This window comes from Prionailurus viverrinus, chromosome B3, assembly GCF_022837055.1.
Source record: "Prionailurus viverrinus isolate Anna chromosome B3, UM_Priviv_1.0, whole genome shotgun sequence".
Taxonomy (NCBI): Eukaryota; Metazoa; Chordata; class Mammalia; order Carnivora; family Felidae; genus Prionailurus; species Prionailurus viverrinus.
Genome location: NC_062566.1, coordinates 56,198,718 through 56,214,775, shown reverse-complemented (window position 1 = coordinate 56,214,775; position 16,058 = coordinate 56,198,718). Strand labels below are relative to the sequence as shown.

General features: G+C 40.8%; 2 protein-coding genes across 7 annotated transcripts in view; one reads left to right on the top strand and one right to left on the bottom strand.

The window, feature by feature from the left end:
- The window catches only part of ZNF106 (zinc finger protein 106), a 65,292-nt gene extending 62,563 nt beyond the window's left edge, over positions 1 to 2,729 (bottom strand). For all 4 annotated transcript variants that reach the window (XM_047862788.1, XM_047862790.1, XM_047862791.1 and 1 more), the window contains exon 1: positions 2,580 to 2,729. The gene's annotated coding sequence lies outside the window, so the exon portion shown is untranslated. The remainder of the gene's footprint in view (positions 1 to 2,579) is intronic.
- A 1,150-nt stretch (positions 2,730 to 3,879) lies between these two features.
- Positions 3,880 to 16,058, top strand: part of SNAP23 (synaptosome associated protein 23) — a 38,371-nt gene continuing 26,192 nt past the window's right edge. Inside the window, exon 1 of one of the 3 annotated variants that reach the window (XM_047863122.1) lies at positions 3,880 to 3,977. The gene's annotated coding sequence lies outside the window, so the exon portion shown is untranslated. Of the gene's footprint in view, positions 3,978 to 5,781; positions 5,903 to 16,058 lie in introns of those variants that run through there. The other 2 variants (XM_047863119.1, XM_047863120.1) reach the window with 2 other exon arrangements.

Genomic DNA, 16,058 nt, shown 5'->3' with positions numbered 1-16,058 from the left:
ATAGGATCAAAAACAGTAAAAAAGAAGAAATAAGTGGGGGGCAATTTGGGGAAATTTTTTAATTTAATTTTCTAAATCTTTTTTTTTTCTTTTTTTTTTTTTTTTTTTTTTTTTTTGTAATCTCTACACCCAACGTGGGGGTCGAACTCACAGCCCTGAGATCAAGAGTTGCATGGTCTTCCCACTGAGCCAGCCAGGTGCCCCAAATTTGGGGAAATTTTAATAAAGATTAGGTTTTAGATAATATACAAGAATTAGTTGTATCGTGTGATTATGCTATTGAGTTATGCAGGAAAATGTTCTTTTCATTAGAGACATATATTAAAGTGTGTAGGGGTGAAATGTCAGGAATAAAAGCAAATAGCAATGTAACAGCAGATTTGAAAAAGAATGATCAATTTACATGGGTTCAATATAGTATTTTCTCTACTTTTCTGGATGTTTAAAACTTTTCATAAGAAATTCTTAAAAACTTATACAGAAAATAATTCCCTTCCCACTCCTGTTTCTCAGCCACTTCAACTTCCAGTCACTGTTACCAGTTTCTTCTGAATTCTTCCAGAGATATTCTAGGTATATATATACCCAAATAACCACAGTTTAAACACACACACACACACACACACGGTTGTGAAACCTCTTTTTCACTTTTTTTTTTTTTTCACTTAATGTATCTTGGTTATTACTCAGTATTAGCACACAGAGGGCTGGCTCATTCTTACAAAGGCATACTTTACTTAACCAGTCCTCTACTGATGAACACTTAGGAACTCTAATTTCTTGATAGTCTCTTTCAGATTAGAAGAGGAAAAAAACCCAACTGACTATAAGGTTTCAATTGGAGATAGCACATTCAATGTGCTTGTCTGCCTACATGTTATTTACTGGATACACAAATTAATCCTAAACTTCCCACTATGATGTTTGAATTAGGAAATGGATAACATGTATATTTCTCACAGAGCCATTCCTGGCCCCAGAACCAATTCATCTAGCATCTACCATTATTCCTTCCTTTTCTTGTACAGAAGCCTCTTATACAGCAGACTACATGTGCTGTGCTCTAAGCTAGATAAATAATTACTATTTGCAGTTTTTCCTTTTTAGATTCTCTTTTTTATCAAAGCAACTGATTATGAACTAACTTGACCAGATTCCTTCACACCCTCTTACCACCTTCCAACCCATGCTGAAGTTCTCTTCAAAAACTACCTTGTACCTTTATTTTTCTTTAATTTTTTTAAATGTTTATTTATTTTTGAGAGAGAGAGAGAGAGAGTGTGAGCTGGGGAAGGGGCAGAGACAGGGAGACAGAATCCAAAGCCCTGGGGCTGAGCTGTCAGCACAGAGCCTGATGCGGGGATCAAACTCAGGAGCTGAGACTATGACCTCAGTCGATGTCAGACTCTCAACCAACTGAGACACCCAGGTGCCCCTCTAGTACCTTTAAAAGAACATACCATTCTCTAGACTCAGGAGTTAACTCTAGAAACTGTAACTGTAATGTAGTTGCTTCCCAAAAGTGCTTAGAACATCTAACTTGGTGTAACAGGAAAAAGAGGAGACTTGGCATATGTGAATTTCACCACTTACCCTAGCTAGTTTAGCTTGAGCAAATTACGGTCAAACCCTTAGGTACCTCATCAGAAATATGCTTCAAAAATCCACTTGCCATTACAGTATCTCATCAATTTTTTGTGACACTCCGGAGTGTACAATGCAGCAGATGCTAAATAAGTCCTAACTGAATCTAAATATTTCATGGATTCATTCACAACCAAACTCGAGAACAGGGCTTAGAACACATTTTAGGATTTCCCATGGCGTTTGGAATACTATTAGGCTTTTAGGAAGTGCTCACAAGTTATTTCGGCTTAGCTAAATTCGATATAAACCATTATGGTAGATAAAGCACCCATTTGCTAGGTAAGAGAAGAACTTCCCTTAACTCGGATGGTCCTAAGTTGCTAAGAGCCAAGGAAATCTCAAACTTCCCAATAAAATGGTTAGGCTGACTCTTAAAGATGATTAAATTGAGCAGACTCAAAGCATTTGAGTGCAAAGCATCTCCTCCCCATAATTATGCACCGAGATTCAGACTAAATACTAGCTTGACACGTAGTAAGCGCTCCATAAATCGTAGCTATTATTAAGACGCATCCCAAACGGAAAGAAGACGGAAGGAGGAAAAAGAACGGAGGCTGTCAGTCACAGGAGGTCGAAAGGTGTCCCTGGCCTGTGACCCGGAGGCCTTTAAGCACCTGGGTCTGCGGGATCCCTGCGGAACCGGGGACCGAAGGAGGTCAGCGGCCTCCCCTAAAGGTCAAGGTTCTTGCAGGCACGTTTCCTGCCGGGGCTGGAAGTAGAGTCGGAACGCCCCCGCGAGAATCTATATCCCGAAGCCAGAAGCACCGCCTGCCCGTAAACCGCGCGGGCTCCGGGAGAAGGGGGTTGCCCCTGTTCCGCAGCCTGCACGAGCAAAAACCCGGCCACGTCCTGCAGCCCCAAACCTTAGGCGCGGACCACCGGGACCCTCCCGTTCCGAAACGCCTCAACGCAGCCCGACCCTCGATACTCACACTCACAGCCGACCCCTCCTACTCCATCAGGCCGCCAAGATCCCGGCGAGGGGACTCCCTGAGGCCCCCCCACTCAGTTTTGGGTCCGGCGGCCCACTCCGGACCCCCTCCCCGCCGGGCACCGCCGCCGCCGCCGCCAGCGCGCAGGCGCACACCGCCACCGTCACGCTCCCCTTTTTTTTTTCCCTTTGCTGTCCGCCTTTCTCAATAATCTAGCTTTATTTGAACACATGAGAGTGAACAACGGACACAGGGGAAAGAAGCTTTACGCAAAAAGAAAGATCAAAGGCCGGCAGGCAAGCTTGAGGAAGTTACTCTGCTGCACTGAACTCAGTTGTGACTAGCCTTCCTCGTTCCTTTTTCTTTCTCTTTGTTCTTCCCCGGCCTTCCTTTTGCTTCTACTCTCTTCCTAAATCCCCAGCATTCCCTTTATGCAGTGGCAATTGTTTAAGCTACATTTCCAACCATTCCTGCCTTGGAAAATTTACTGAAATTTAACGGATGTTGCAGGAGCTTGAGGACAGACAGATATCTGAGTTCAAATTTTGATCTAGCCGCTAGTAACTTATGACTTTGGGCAAATTACAAGTTTTGTTGGAACCTCAGTTTCTTCACAGTTAAAATTAGGATAATGCTATCTCTCAGGGTGTTGCTAGGATTAAAAGACATAATATAGGTCACATTCCTATCCATGAATGGGTGCCTGTCAAAGAGCGAACAATACATGAATACCAATGATTATATTTTTATTAATATTTAATATATTTATTTTCTTTATTAAACTTAGCCCATACACATTCCCTATTTTAGTGACTACAAATAATCAGATAAACCAAGTTACATTAGGATTAATAATGTTGTGAAGTGTTACTCCTCCCATATTATTGAGCTTCTGATAATGTCTATGTTTAACAAGACCTGCAATACCTAAAATCAAAGCAAGCACCTTCATCAATGTGTAAGTCCAGACTTGCTTAGAACCCCTTTTTTTTTTATGTTTTTTTTTGAGAAAGAGAGAGAGAGAGCACGCACACAAGCAGGGGGAGGGCAGAGAGATAGGGGGACAAAGGATCAGCCAGCTCTGCACTAACAGCAGAGAGCCTGATACGGGGCTTGACCTCACAAACTGTGAGATCATGACCTAAGCGACGTCAGACACTCAACTGACTGAGCCACCCAAGCGCCCCCAGATTTGCTTCTAAAGGATTGAGGAACTATTCTAATTGTGTGTTTGTGACATCACAATTCTTCTAAACACTCAAGGTCTGAGGTATGCTGCTCATTCTACTCTCCTTTAAAGGCATGCAACGGAAGGACTACTTTACCCATATAAGCTGAGGGCCATAGTCCAAAGAAAAGCTTGTAGAAGACCAAGGTCAGCCATTGGTGAACATCAAGGTAATCCTAGATCAGGGTTTCTTAACCTTGGCACTATTGATATTTTGGAGATGATTCTTGGGCTGTCCTGTGCATTGCAGGATACTTAGCATTCCGGGATACTAAATGCCTATAGTATCCCCTTTATATCCTCCACCCCAATCCCTGTCGTCTTGACAATCAAAAATGTCTCCAGACACTGCCAAATGTCCACTCAAGGGCAAAAATGTTCCTGATTGAGAACCATGGCATTACACCATGGATAAATACACCATAAATAAACTCAACCATACATTTTGTCCACTTCTGCCTATAAGAAGTGACTGGTGCTTAAGAAAGCCACACACCAAGATAGAAGAGGGAGAGTTCATTTTTACCAATCTTATACAGGCCCTTGACACTGACACCAGTCCTCCAGTCTTTCTCTGATCAACTTGTTCTGTCACTTTATACAACCATATTCGAAAACTTTTCCACTTTCCTTAAAACCCCCAACTCCTTTTCTATTAGCAAATGACCTCATCTCCTATTTCACAAAGAAAACAGAGGTCATCAGATGAGAACTTCTTTAACTTCCTGTTACTAAACATACACACTTACAGACACATACTTCCTCTTATTATAATTGAGGAGATATCTTTATTTCTCTTCCAACACCATTCCTCCCACCAGTACTTTGGATTGTCTCTACTCTTATTCTCTCAAGATCTTTACCTACTAACACTTCTGTTTATTCAACTATTTTTTCCCCTCAGTTGTATGTTGCCTATCATGCTCAAGTTTCTCCTGTCTTAATTCTAACAAAAATCCAAACAACAGAAACAAAAACTTTGACCCCTTGTCTGTCAAGGCCTAACTTTCCAAAAGCATTTTATAACCTCTCCCTACTTTTGCACCTCCCCTCTCTCGAAATTGCTGCAGTCTATCTTTCAACTTAATCATCCCACCACATAGCTTTCACTAAGATCACCAATGACCTCTGTGTTACAATATACAAAAGATATTTCTCAGGGTTCACTTTCCTGACCCTTAGAAGTAGATTCCTTCGAAGTGCTGTTATTATTTTTTTTAATTATTAATTTCCAGCACTGTGCTCTATTCTTAGAGGTACCCAGAAGAGTTCCTGGACCTGTTTAAAACCCTTCAATGGATTTCTGTAGCCATAGTATAAAGTCCAGGCTCACTTAAGCTTGCACACTAAAGTCCAGTATAAAGTGCAAGACCTCCCAAGATCTAGCCCGTTGCCGACTATTTAAAGGTTATTCCCCACTTCACCTGGAGATACACGATGAGCTCTAAGCCTCTCAGCAGAATGAACTACAAGGAATTTACAGAAAGTGCTATGTTCCTAATGGCAAAGGCTGTTTCCGCAGGCTGGAAAACTATCACTCTCTATCCCAGACTTCTGGGAGAATTCCTACTTAGCCTTCCTGATTGAAAAGTCGCTTTCTCTGGGAACCCTTCCAGACATCCCTAAGGATAAGGCGCAGCTTTCATTATGCACCGACTTCGCCTCGGACTTCCTGATACCACTCACTAAATTTTACCCACTATTATTTGTTTACATATCGATCTCCAATCTAGATAGATCAAAAGATCCTGGAGGGCGAGGAAGGCATTCTTGTCTCCTTTTCTTCAGCAATCATCCAGCAGATGGCTTGCCCTCGACAAATGTTTGTTGCATGAATATATCCCACCTTCGGGAGGGATTCGAATTATCCGGTTAACGGGCGACTCCCCAGGCTCTCCGCCTGCGTGGCAGGGAGATTTAAACCCCTCAGACGGTGATTGGCTCCGGCTCCAGGGGTGTGTCCGCGCCCGCGCGGCCGGGGAAGTGCGCAGGCGCACGGGCCCGGCGCGCGCAGGCGCTAGGAGGAGGCAGCTCCAAGTCCGGTCTGGGGGTGTCCGAGCCGCTGCGGCGCGAGAGGAGTGGCCGGAACTGGTTGGTGAGCTTCCAGGAGTGGGGTTGAGGGAGCTAGTCGGGTTGAAGATTGGGATCAGGTCCCAAGAAGAAGGAGTATTATTGTGTTTAAAAGTTCGTGGGATCGGGCTTAAGGGGAGGGGGGGAAGTGCTCTTGCCTCTACTGGGCAGGTCGGGCCCAGAGCAAGGACGCGAGGCGCCAGGAAACTACCGAGGGGCGGCGGAGGAAGGGTGGTGGGGTGGTGGTTCGTTGGTCCCCTCCTCAAAACCAAGCAGAGGTAAACTCCCACTCCCTCTCCTCTACAGTGTTGCTGTGGTCGTGATTAGAAGACTGTACGGTGACCACAAGTGATCAGATAACTCTGAACTAGTTATTTGAAGGTCTCTGAGGTTCGTGGCATTGGAGAGTCCAGGCTCTCTAGGAAAGTCCATTCTTACCTCGTGGCTGTACTGCAGACGCACGAAGGATCCGTAAAACGAATTTCACAGTTCCAGCCTGGAGTTGTTGTGGGTAGGGGGAGAGTACTGGAAAGTACTGTTTCATTTCAACCTTTTTTAAGTCATTAATCATTACAGTATTAGGAAAGGTACATAAGAGTAGAGAAAACCGAAAGACGTCAAAGTTGGGAAAGGAAGATGAGAAGGGAGTGTCGTTTTGCCTTTTGCTAGTCATCTTCAGGGAGTAGGTGGACGACTGGAGAGGGCTGTTTGGATACTGGTAGCTTCTGACAGCGTTCCCTTGGCCATGTGAAAATAATATAGCTTCTTAGTAGCAGATAGTTCAATAATTGAGAGGAATATTATTCCATGTGCCCTTAAGACTGGCTTTCAGATGTGCAGGTAAAATATGGTCAGGTAGAAATGGTTCTCCCACGTTCTTGCCTAGCCTGGAAAATACCACACTTTAAATGCATGGGACCTCATTAGCTAGAATACTTTGAAATCTAACCTTAAAATATTTCATAGTAAGATTTTTAAAAAATAATGTTTCTTCCATAATCACAGTTGATGCCTAAAGCATCTAATGGTTAATTGTCTTTTGTTCCTTTGGTAAGAGGTAATGATAAAGAATATATTCATATAGATATTAGAAGAAACACTTCTCACAATTACCATGCTCCTTTGACAGATGATGTGAAAGTGAATGAAATGATCATGCAACAGCCTACAGCTCAAATATTTATCAGTGTTAGTAGGCTTTTTATTTTTGTTTTTGGGTTTTTGGGGGGCGGGGTGCTTGTGGTATATGGGTATACACTAGAAAATTGCTGTTATCCTAGTTCCAGCATAGCAGTGGATTATTGTGCCATTATTTTCTTAACACTCTTTCCTATAGACACTATTCTTAACAGTATAACACTCTTTCCTGTAAATAGTAGTGTTTGCTTAAACATAGTAGCAAGCTCACTTAACTAAAGGTCACACCTTTTCTAATTATTCGGAACACAGCCTTGAACCTAGATGGAAGCAGATAAACAAAGAAACAGGCCCAAGTTGTTCATGGGACAACTGTCAGTATTTCACCCATCATGAACCATACCACCATTGTAAAATTTGCCTTTTTTAAAAAAAAAAATTTTTTTTTCAACGTTTATTTATTTTTGGAACAGAGAGAGACAGAGCATGAACGGGGGAGGGGCAGAGAGAGAGGGAGACACAGAATCGGAAGCAGGCTCCAGGCTCTGAGCCATCAGCCCAGAGCCTGACGCGGGGCTCAAACTCACGGACCGCGAGATCGTGACCTGGCTGAAGTCGGACGCTCAACCGACTGCGCCACCCAGGCGCCTCTGTAAAATTTGCCTTTTAGAAGATCATCTGCATTATTTCATGTTTTTAATAGATTTGTTTTCAACATTACACTTTTCCAAAGTGATAATCTGTGAAATCATGGTTTTTATGTATTTTATTCCCTGTTCTAGTATACGTTATAATATACATGTAACTTAAATACATAACTATTGCTGGGGGCATCTGGGTGGCTTAGTCGGTTATGCATCTGACTCGATTCTGGCTCAGGTCATGATCTCACAGTTCATGAGTTTGAGCCCCACATTGGGCTCTGCACCCCCTTCCCCATAAGTAAATAAACATTTAAAATAATGAAAAATAAAAACTATTTTTTTTAATTTTTTTAAACGTTTATTTATTTTTGAGACAGAGAGAGACAGAGCATGAACGGGGGAGGGTCAGAGAGAGGGGGAGACACAGAATTGAAGCAGGCTCCAGGCTCTGAGCCATCAGCCCAGAGCCTGACGCGGGGCTCGAACTCACGGACCGTGAGATCGTGACCTGAGCTGAAGTCGGACGCTTAACCGACTGAGCCACCCAGGTGCCCCGAAAAATAAAAACTATTTAAATACATAACTATTGCTTATATAACAGCTGAAATCATCTTGTGTTCTTACTCTGCACTCTGGAAAATACTGCTTTGGAACTAACCTACTCAGTCTATTTTTAAAATTTTTTTAGAGAGAAAGGGCACAAGTGATCAAGGAGGCAGAGAGAGAGAGAATCCCATGAAGGGCAGAGAAAGAGAGGAGAGAGACAGAAGCGGAGCTCATCTGAAGTGGGGCTCGAATTCACAAACCTTGATATCATGACCTGAACTGGTCAGATGCTTAACCCTGAGCCACCCAGGCACCCCATAACCTACCCACTTTAAAATTAAGTATTGGTTTAGGCCACTGGACCCAGTGATGGCATTCACTGTTTTGACACAATTCTAGCAAACTTACTTATCTGGTCTCACCAGATGAAAGTAGATTAGAATAGCAAAAGGGAAAAAAGAGGATGTTAGCTCTTTGACATTTTAGTGAAATCAGGTACTGTTTGGTTTTTTTCTTCTGAATTAAGGTGCTTTTTTTTCTTCCTTTCGTTCCTGTGTTTTAAACATTCTGGAAGAGTGTTTTTTAGTTGTGTTTATACTTAGCGTTATGTATATTTATAATATATGATGTTGCTTGCATCCAAGAGTGCTGAACTTTTTGATTCTAGTGCCATATTTTGTTTGTAGCTCTGTAGATCGAGAAAGGACTAGATGACAAGGACTGGTCTTTTCTTTGTTGTGGTGGGTAGAGACTTGACACAGATGGATCCAGTGCCTCCCAACAATTGGAGGAAGTGGATTGTAGAGCCAGGAAACAGCATGTACTGTTCTTTTTGTAAGACTGGGGGTGGAGGTGGGGTTCTATTTGCCCTCATTTAAATTCACTGACATTTTGGTTTTGATTTCAATTTAGGTTGTATTGCTACTAAAATATTTATATCACTGATGAGTGTATTTTTCTGGAATCCCCTCATCATATTGATTTTTGTGAGATCTGTAACTTGGATTTAAATTTATTTGAACAATGCTTTGATAACGGAGATTACATTTAGATGGCCTCTTAAAGCTTATAAAATAAAATTCCCAACTTCTTTGTATACAAAGCCCTTCACAACCTGTCTCCTGTGTCTCCCCACCCTACCCACTCTGTACGCACATACATACAATATATTACTGCATATGTAATATAAGGACTACTGAGTCCTTACATTGTGACACTTCTTTGATAGTGCAAAATCACAATTTTTTTAGGGTTGATCATGCTTGGATTTTGGTTCCCAAATCAAAATCACAAGAGATGTTTAACAACTATTATCAAAAATTACAGTAGCTTTGTTGAGCACTATAAACCATGCCAGCCAAGGTTTAAATGCTTTGCATGAATTAACTCAATCCTTATAATGCTCCAATAAACCTTATATTCTCATTTAATGAAAACTGAAGCACAAAGAAGTAAATTAAACAATAGGATTTAAAAACATTATGCCTCCAAGTATTGGGCATTTAACCACCACACTGTATTGCCTGTTGTATAAACAAGAATGTGTGTCACTCTTTTAACCTATTGTGAGGAGATATTTTCCAGGGACCTGAGTGCTACTGTTCTCTATCTCTGGCATATGATTCCTGTTGTCAGAATATTTGAGAAGCTAGCCAGAAAACTTCTAGGTGAACTTGGACTCGGAGCAAAAATACCTGGATGATTTGGGTAAATACTTTATTCAGGCAAGGTGAAGCTTTGTGCCTACCTCACACTTGCTGTCTCCTTAGCAGATAACATTCTTAAGTCTGCCAGATTATATGTCTTTCCAACCTGGAGAATGAATGCTGCATTCTTGAGCCTTTTTCCTAACTCTCATAGAGCATTCCTTTTCTTTCTCCATAGCCTTTCTTTTCAACAGTGTGATTCAGTTCAACAATGTGATTGTAATCACATATAGATCCCCCTCCCTAGAATTATGTTCTGGTCACTTAGAATAGAATTAGGGAAGTTCCAGGACTTGACAACTAGGTGTTGGACATCAGCAATTAAGTTATAAACTGTGCTTCTGTAAAGCTAAAGTGTAATTTTGATCTTTTGATTCCTGGCTTTCAGTGGTATTTTCTCACTCAGTATGGTTTCTATCTTGAATCATGTGCTTCAGTGCCCTTTGAAACCAAGATGTTTAATAGATATGATTTAGTGGTGTACTTCTTCTATTTACATAGTTTTTGAGCTTCATAAGAATGGTTAAAGTTGTTCCCATAGAAGGAAGTAGAAAAGAACCTTGAGAGAGGAAGTAAAAGGAGGAAACTAATCTTAACATAAGTAAAGCTCTCATCTAAATGCCTTCAGAAATAATTAAATTTCCTAATCAGAGCATGGACTCTTTTTGGTATAACCTAGAGTATTTTGAGTATTTTGAAATCCTGTACACCTGTACTTTTTGTGTGTGAGCATCCTTTCCTTCTTCCTTTTAAATGTCTCGTTAAAAATGGGGCACCTGGGTAGCTCAGTCTGTTATGCGTCCAACTTCGGTTCATGTCATAATCTCGCGGTTCGTGAGTACAAGCCCCGCATCTGGAGCCTGCTTCAGTTTCTGTATCTCTCTCCCTGCTCCTCCCCCGCTCACACTCTGTCTCTTTCTCTCTGTCTCTCAAAAATAAACAAATATTAAAAAAAAAATGTTCCCTTACTTGATATCAAATACTTGAAAAATGTTTGTGGAATGAATGAAGAGGGATATATTCTGGGACTGGGATTTCTTTCTGCCAAGCCTCCAGACTAGGTAGGCTGCTGACTCTCCATCTACCAGCATAAGGGAATTCTCAGCTCTTCTGAGGCCGTCACCATAGCTAGATGTCACCACATTCTCTTCCAACAAACTTGGCCTTGTTTTCCTCTTCAGTTGGGCCCTGGTCTGGCATGCCCTCCTAAGACCACAGGTTTCTGCTAATAACTGCTTTCTCTTAGACTCTCCATCCACCAGTGTGAGGGAATTCTCAGCTCTTATGGGGGAGTCACCATAGCTAGATATCACCACATTCTCTTCTGACAACCTTGGCCTTGTTTTCCTCTTCAGTTGGGTCCTGGTTTGGCGTGCCCTTCTAAGACCACAGTTCTCTTCTGAGAACTATTACCTCTTCAGTTATCATCAGGTCTGTTCCAAGAAGGACCACCCCCCTCCCCTAGGAAGGATTACGTATTATGGAAAGAGCCAGAAGTATTGCATTTTATTCTCTTAGCATAAATAAGTTAGACTAGATGACCTCTGAGGTTTATTTTCAGAGACTATTCTCTGAGATAAGAATTGAACAGAAACTTTGTTCCCATATAACTGATAAATTAAGCAGAAATTTCAGTAGGTTAGTAGTTTCCAAGTCATGTTCCATGGAACCCTTGTTCCTTGGGATTAATAAAAATGTTCTTTGAAGGAAAAGTTTTGTTTTTAGGCTTTTTTTTTTCCCTTAAATATTTACTCATTTTTGAGAGGGAGAAAGGCGGGGGTGGGGGTGAGGGACAGAGGATCCGAAGCAGGCTCTGCGCTAACAGCAGCGAGCCCCATATGGGGCTCAAACTCATGAACTGTGAGATCATGACCTGAGCTAAAGTTGGATGGTCAACCAACTGAGCCATCGAGGCACCCCTGAAGGAAAGATATTTAGGTCATTTACATTTGACTGAGATAGCCACAGTTAAACAGATTTCTTTGTTGCTTCAGGACTTCTGATTTCCAGCCAAGAATTTATTAGCCAGCCAGTTTTTAAGGGCAAATATAAAACTAGAAGATGGGGAGGTATAAGAGCTAAATATGTTCATTGTAGAAAGTTTGTGGGTGATATCCAGAATTGAAGCATATGATTTAGGAATTTGGGATTAAACACTGGAACAACTAATACTGTTGAAAATTTTGCTGTTGGGGTCCTGGGAGCAGGAATTGGTTTGGGGTATGAGGGAGGGCAGAGGAATTGCTATTTATTACTGGTTGTGGAACTATTTGATTTCTCAAACCATGTACATATATAGATTTGATTAAAATAAAATATAGACGAACCCAAATCTTCAAAAATAATTTTAGATGGCTAAATAATATTCCATCATGTAGTTATGCCATAATTATTCAGTCAAATCCCCTATCATTGGTTCCTTAGTGGCTTCCTTTTGTTTTGTTTTGTTTACATTATCAATAATACTGGAATTGGGATGCCTGAGTGGGTCAGTCTATTAAGCATCCGACTCTTGATTTTGGCTCAGGTCATGATCTCATGGTTCATGAGATCAAGCCCCAACCAGGGCTCTGTGTTGACAGCGCAGAGCCCACTTGGGATTCTTTCTCTCCCTCTGCCCTTCCCTTGCCCATTCTCTCCCTCCCCCCACCCCCTGCCGAAAATAAATAAATAAATAAATAAATAAAACTGGGGCTAATGTATCTTTGTATCTGTGATTTACTTCTACATTGTTAAGAACAGAACAAGGCCAAAGAGTAGGAAAAATTTTAAAGTTTCTTATATATATTGCATTATCTTTTGAGAGTTTTGGTTTTTAAAAATCATCATTTTATTCTAAACAGTGGTTAAGAAAACTTTAATTTTATAGATGCGGGAATTGAACTACCCACAGACATCCTGAATGCTAAAAAAAAAAAAAAAATACTATTTATATCACTGCTTCTTGTGTCATTTGGAACTTGCAACATTTTTTATCTTTTAGAGTTTTTCGCTATCAATGATTTATAGTTATTGCATAGACTTGCTGTTAATGTAGTTATAGAGTAATAGAGTATTGTGAAACCTATCTATAAAACCAGTATATGTTTACAACTTTTTGAGAAGGGGGTGAGGGATTGGGTTAAATAGGTAATGGGGATTAAGGAGTATACTTGTCGTGATGAGTACCAGGTGATGTATGGAATTATTGAATCACTATATTGTACACCTGAAACTAATATAACACTGTTAACTGGAATTAAAATAAAAACTTACAAGTAAAATAAATCCTTTTAAAGAAAATTTGGAAAAGTGGCACCTGGGTGGCTAATTGGTTAAGCGTCTGACTCTTGGTTTCAGCTCAGGTCATGATCTCACGGTTTGTGCATTTGAGCCCCACATTGGGCTCTGCTCTGCCAGTGCGGAGCCTGCTTGGGATTCTCTCTACCCCTCCCCAACTTGCACTGTCTCTGTATTTCTCAAAATAAATTAATTTTTAAAAAGATTCTTTAAAGAAAATTTAGAAAATGCATTATTGTGTAAGGCAAATAAAAATCATCTGTAAAATTTTTAAAATATTTTCATTCCATCTCATTTAAGCTGGGGTGGGCATTTCCATTTTTGGCCTTTATTTTATTTTATTTTATTTTTTTAATGTTTATTTATTTTTGAGAGACAGAGACAGAATGTGAGTGGGTTAGGGGCAGGGAGAGAGGGAGACACAGAATCTGAAGCAGGCTCCAGGCTCCAAGCTGTCAGCACAGAGCCTGACACAGGGCTTGAACTCACGAAGCATAAGATTGTGACCTGAGCTGAAGTTGGATGCTCAACCGACTGAGCCACCCAAGCGCCCCAATTTGGCCTTTAATATTTAAACTATACACATTTTTTAATGTGGCATTAAGATTTATTGGTAGAAAATAATGGTGCTTAACCTGTATAATGACCATTTTAAGTCTCAAAAAACAGTTCAGCGTTTTCAGATACACTAACATGTAAATAATGATTTTGATGTTGCCTTCTTTAAATTTCACTTTCTCTTGTACTAGTTATTAATAACAGCCAGAAGTGCCAATTAAAAAAAGTTTTTTTCTTGGGGCACCTGGGTGGCTCAGTTGGTTAGGTGTCTGACTTTGGCTCAGGTCATGATCTTGCGGTTTGTGAGTTCAAGCCCCATGTTCGGGTCAAAGCTGACAGCTCAGAGCCTGGAGCCTGCTTCAGATTCCGTGTCTCCCCCTCTCTCTGCCCCTCCCCTGCTCATGCTCTGTCTGTCAATAATAAATAAACGTTAAAAAAAATTTTTTTTAAGTTTTTTTCTCTCTTTGACAGAAAAAAAACTTGGACTCTTTTTCCTTTTAAAGATGTGGAAAGGCATGTTTTCAGAATTCCAAGAAGCTGTTTTAAATTTTTTTTAAGTTTTTATTTATTTAACTAATCTCTGCACCTCATGTGGAGCTCAAACTCACAACCCCAAGATCAAGAATTGCATGCTCCTGTAGTGCCTGGGTGGCTCAGTCGGTTGAGCGTCCGACTTCGGCCCAGGTTGTGATCTCGCTGTCTGTGGGTTGGAGCTCCGCATTGGGCTCTGTGCTGACAGCTCAGGGCCTGGAGCCTGCTTCCGATGCCGCGTCTATCTCTCTCTCTGCCCCTCCCCTGCTCATGCGCGCACGGGTGCTCTCTCTGTCAAAAATAAACATTAAAAAAAATTAAAAAAAAAAAATTTGCATGCTCCTCCAACTGAGCCAGCCGGGCACCCCACCCAGAAGTTGCTTTAAACACAAAGATACTTATATCTGAATAAAGAAGTATGTTGGGTTTATTTCTTGATGTGGTTGTTCTATCCTCTTTTCCAGCCACCATTTTTCTTCCTGGAGAAGAAAGGAGGGGATCCATTGAACATAAAGTACAAGTTTTGTATTTCAATGGTGCCTACTCTATAGATAGCTACTATCAATTATTTTAAGTGAATCTCCATATTTTATGCTATGGCAGAAAATTGTTCAGCATAGGAAAAGCTACAAAATTAATGATTTCTTTCTTCCTTTTGATTCTCACTCATACTGTTTACTTTTACTTGACTGCTTCTTCCAAATATTCTTTCTCCATCCTGAAGTTTTTTTTTTTTTCAATTTTTTATAAATCGAGGTATAATTCACATAATGTTAAAGTTCACTATTTAAAGTGTACAACTTAGGGGCACCTGGGTGGCTCAGATGGATAAGCGTTTGACTTCGGCCCAGGTCATGATCACGTGGTTCACGGCTCAGAGCCTGGATCCTGCTTCAGATTCTGTGTCTCCCTCTCTCTTTCTCTGCCCCTCTCCTGCTAGTACTGTCTCTCTCAAAAATAAACATTAAAAAAAGTTTTTAAAGTAATAAAGTACACAATTTAGTGGCTTTTAGTATATTAATAATGCTGTGCAGCTATCATCACTAATTCCAAAACATTTCTGTCACCTCCAAAACAAGCCCTGTACCTATCAGAAGTTAGTCCTTTCCCTTTTTCCCCCCATCCTCTGGCAATCACTAATCTACTTCTTGTCTCTATGGATTTGACTATTCTGGACATTTCACATAAGTGACATCATACTATACGGGTCTTTTGTATCTGGTTTTGTTAATTGAATGATGCTTCCAAGACTCATACATGTTGTAGCATGTAGCATTCCTTCTTATGGCTGAGTGATATTCCATTATGTGAACATTTGGGGTTTTTCTGCTTTTTGACTGTTAGCAATAATGCTGCTTTAAGCATTTAATGTACAAGTTGTCATGTGGATGTGCATTATCATTTCTCTCTAAAGTACCTAGGAATAGATTTGCTGGGTCATATGTAATTCAGTGCTTAACTTACTGAAGGCTAAGTTATTCTTGTCCTGCATTGTTAAATGATACTTTTTTTCCTCCCCTCCATTAGGTACCAGAATTATAACAGGGTAGGATATCATTGATAATACCTGACTCTACATTTTTAAAAATATCAACTTTGATCTAAAACACTGGTTTTCAGGGGCACCTGGATGGCTCAGTCAGTTAAGCATCTGACTCTTGACTCAGTTTCAGCTCAGGTCATGATCTCGCGGTTTTGTGAGTTTGAACCCCATGTTGGGTTCGGTGCTGATGGTGCAGAGCCTGCTTGGGATTCTCTCTCTTCGCCGTCTCTCTCTAAA